Source organism: Rhagoletis pomonella, unplaced genomic scaffold (assembly GCF_013731165.1).
Source record: "Rhagoletis pomonella isolate Grant_MI unplaced genomic scaffold, Rhpom_1.0 Rhpom_scaffold_00004, whole genome shotgun sequence".
Lineage (NCBI taxonomy): Eukaryota > Metazoa > Arthropoda > Insecta > Diptera > Tephritidae > Rhagoletis > Rhagoletis pomonella.
In genome coordinates this window covers 75601975-75606476 of record NW_023458558.1, presented here as the reverse complement: position 1 = coordinate 75606476, position 4502 = coordinate 75601975, and the positions used below count along the sequence as shown (strand labels likewise).

Sequence of the window (4502 nt, the reverse complement as noted above, 5' to 3'; positions counted from 1 at the left end):
CATGATACAATATATTTTCACTATTACCAAGGGATTTGAGAAAAATTAGATTTTCGACCCGCCCTAATGTGCATACATGCATATTTAAATAAGTTAAAAGTTGTACTTCCTCACTCTTGTACTTCACTTCATTGACTGACTTCAACATCCCTGCAAATTGAACAAAGCATAACATGATTTTTATGCGAGACAAATTTCCACAGAAAGTAACGGAAGAAAAAGAAATTTTGGATATTCATTCTATTTTTCAGCTGACTAAGATGCAGTATTCTACTTTGCATTCTCCGAAATGAAGCAAAGAACCGTACCGAATAAAATATTGTAGGATATTATACTTTGCATTCCCTGAAATGAAGCAAGGAAGCGAATTAAAAAAGAAATATTACAGGACATTCTACTTTGCATTCCCCGAAATGAAACAAAGAAGCGAAATAAAAAAAAATATTGTAGGACATTCTACTTTGTATTACCGGCAATGCCTAAAAGAAGCGAAAAACATCGAAGGCATTATAACGCTGTGCCTTCTAGAACACGTTACCACTAAAAGCGATTACCGATTTTTTGCTGGGTGTGTACAAGGGTATATTAACTTTGTTCACATAACGGTTGTTTGTAACAGCCAAAACGAATCGAGATAGATATAGACAAATGTATACATAAATGCTCAGAATGAATAGAGAAGTCGATTAAGCCATGTCCGTCTGTCCGTCCGTTCGTGTACACGATAACTCGAGCAAAAATTGAGATATCTCAACGAAATTTGGTACGTAGGTTTCCATTTATCCAAGGTAGGTTGGTATTGAAAATGGGCGACATCGGACAGTAACCACGCCCACTTCCCATGTAACGGTAATTTTCAGAAATACGAAAATTGCGATATTTTAGTAACTACTGAAGATTATTCACTCAAAATTGATATTTACAATAAGTTTTAGACGAAAAATAAGAATATTATAAATTTTTGGAAAATGGGCGTACCCACGCCCACTTATGGTTACATGTGTATATCTTGGTAACCGCTGCACTAATTTCTTCCAAACTTGGCACATTTATTTTAAAAATCGGACAACAACGACGCCCACATCCCATATAACGGTATTTTAGAGAAATACAAAATCTTCGATAAATCAGTAAACATTAAACCTATTTTATTAAAATGATGCTTGCAACAATTCTTTAGCAATAAATACGTTTATGATAACATTTTGGAAAATGGGCGTGGCAACGCCTACTTATGATCACATATATGTATCTCGGTACCCGTTCTACCAATTTGTACCAAACTCGGTGTGGTTATTGTGCTTGCCACATAAAAACAAAACGTTGAAAATTATTGAAATCGAACTAAAATTACGGCCGCGTTTCATATAACGGTAAATTTCAGAAATTTAAGGACGCTAATTTACTCAAAATTGATACAACACGGCTTATTATGTAGCAATAGCTTTCTGAAAGGTGAAAATCATATATTTAATAATTGCGCCGGGTATTTAATGTTCGGCTCCGCCCCAACTTAGACTTTCTTACTTGTTTATTATGAAAAAATTTAGGACAGAAAAATATGACATTTAAAATTGAAAGTTAGAATGGTTTCATGGTGAAATAATAAAAAGGCATAGTCTATTCCTGTCACGCATTTTGAAGTAATGAATTACACAGAAACGAATGGCCCCAGGCTCATTCCACGGTGACGGGTGTTTCACTTCAACTCACATTTTAAGGCTTACTTCTTAAACTGTAATATAAAATTATTTAAACGAGTATTTTCTAATAGGTTTCCGAGGTATACACAATGCCTACAAAAAGAATTCAAAAACTATTTAATCCAAACGAGTTATGTTAATTTTAGTCATTGTGACGCGTGTGACGAGTACGCAAACCAAATTAGTTACTAGTTACTTGTATCAGAGTTTTTCTGCTAATTATGTCTTCTGCTTATGATGTTAAATAGTTCGTTGTATACATAGTTAAATAAAAATTTTCAACATTTACGCCAAAGTTGTTTAACTTTATTGGAAATTATAGATTACACAGGGCAACAAAAATGGGGGGGAAAAATTTGTTGCGGCAACTGTTAAAGCTGTTTTTGATTGACTTTTCTGTGCTGATTACGAATCCGTGAGTATAAAGTTTCCATCAGCTCCAGATTTTGAGAAAAACGTGGTCAAAGTTTAAAAAAATCGTGTTTTTTGCAATATTTTAGAAGCTTTAGCAAAGAAACAAAAGGCGATATTAGGTATAAATTAAAGCTAGAAGTCTCGATTGCTATCCCTGAAAATACCTTCCCTGCACATTGACTTGATAGTTACTTATAGTCATTTCTTGAACAGCAAAACCTGATTTTGTGCGAAGTTTGAGTACCCACTGCAATTAAAGAAAAGATGATAGAGCCTTCCAAATAGGTTTAAATTGAGGCATGAACTTTCGACTACAGTCCCTTAAAATACCATCCCTGAACATGAACCCTAAGGGCACTTATAGTTATTTATTTTACCGGGGCGTTACATATTCAATTTTCCCCTTTCAATTTTCAATACACTCACACTTTTTCACTAACACACTCTTATTTATGACTTGAATGGACAACTTGTTTCAATTTTTCCCTTTCAATTGAGTTTCAATTTTGTGAAAATAAAAAAATTCTAAGCTTCTGCATACGAAAATGTTAACCTACATTGGAATTAAAAATGGAAAATGGTCTTCAGAAGCCAGTTAGTTACATTGTTTTCTTGAAGACGACATGTGGATAATGAAATTGATTCTCAAATTGAATGCATCCGCTTTCTAAAACTTTAAAATATATGTATACAGTCAAACTTTCATAAGCCACATAATTGAATTTTGGTTAATTTCACTTTATTTAAATATAAACATCGTCTTCAAGTTTTGTTCAATATCTACCAGTTAGAATTTTACATTTTGTTTTTTTGTTTTTTTTTTTTTAAAGAGGTTTCGATGATTACGCTGGAGAATTTGAGATTTAAACCCTATGCAAGAAAGTATTTGAAATCATTACTACGTTGTATAAGCTTTTTGGCATGAACATTTGAAAGTGTGCTAAACATTTTGTTTTGCAACACTGCTTTTTGCTAAACAGCTGTTTAATAGAAGGATTAAAAGAATTTGAAAATCGCGTTCTTAACTTCAATTGAAAAAAGAATAAAATATGGATATTCGAAGCTTTTTTAGCAGCACTGGAGGTAATTATAAATTGTTCTTACTAATTTAAAATGTTATATTTAAGCGAGAATTTTGTAGCGAAATTAAAAAGAATGCTGAGCCCAGGTGGAAGCAGCTCGAACGAAGATAGCGATGCTGCAACTGATACGATGGATGGCTGTCATCCTAATGATATTGGTAAGTGGATTAACATGCCGAGCGCTATGTCTGCTGCACAGAGAAGGACGCTGTTAACAGAAAATTACAATTTTTCAAATGATGCGACACATTTGAAACGCAAGTTCAATAGAGTCTGGTTGGACATGTATACACCGTGGTTGGCGTATTCCCGCAGGCTTAAAGGAGATTTTGTTTACACTGCGTGCTGTCTAAGCCACCAAACAAACCAGGAATTGTTTCTTCATTTGTTGTGCGCCCTTTCACGATATTTAAAAATGTACATGAGTACTGCAAATCTCATGCTTCTTCAAATGTGCATAAAGAGGCTACGCAGTCTGCAAAATTGTTTTTAGAAGGAACACCTGTTGACTTTCAGATACAATGTGGGCACGCAAAAACTGTTGCCGAAAACAGAAAATTTTTAAAAGAAATAATTTCCAATGCTATATTTTGCGGAACGCATGACCTTCCTCTTCCGGGAAAGTTGAATGACGAAGGTAATATTAAAACATTTTTTAACTTAATTTATTTGTATCGTACATATTGTTTAAGGTATGCTACATGATTTAATTAAGTTAAAAATATCTGCTGGCGACGAGGTATTAAAGAGTTACATTGAAGGAGGAAAACAAAATGCTACTTTTATGTCACCACGAATTCAAAACGATATACTCAGTATTGCAGCAAATATATTTGTAAAGATGTTAAAAAAGCTTCTGCATACAGTATTTTAGTAGATGAGACTGCGGATATGGCCGGCATCGCCGGCAGTTATCTATTGGTACCAGACGACACAATTTTGCGAATAATTCGGGAAGAGTTTGTTGGATTTTCGCAATTACCATCGATGGATGCAGACACAATAGCAGCAAATATCAAAGGTTTTGTTACACAGTTAGATTTGGATCCGGAAAAATGTGTAGGACTAGGTTTTGATGGGTGTGCAACGATGGCAGGCAAAATTGGTGGTGTACAAAAAATTTTAAAACAAACATATACAAAAAGTGTATATTTTTATTGCGCCAGTCATAGACTGAATTTGGTGGTCAATGACCTGAATTCAGTCCCCGAAATACGAAATAGTATTGACTATCAAAGATGTAATAAATTTTTTCCAAGAGTCAGTTACTCGCAGAAAATACGCTCCTAATGTACATTCATTT

At 34.0% G+C, this 4502-nt stretch overlaps 1 pseudogene; it reads left to right on the top strand.

The window, feature by feature from the left end:
- Positions 1 to 3005: 3005 nt before the first annotated feature.
- On the top strand, positions 3006 to 4486 carry LOC118738084 (annotated as a pseudogene).
- Positions 4487 to 4502: the final 16 nt, after the last annotated feature.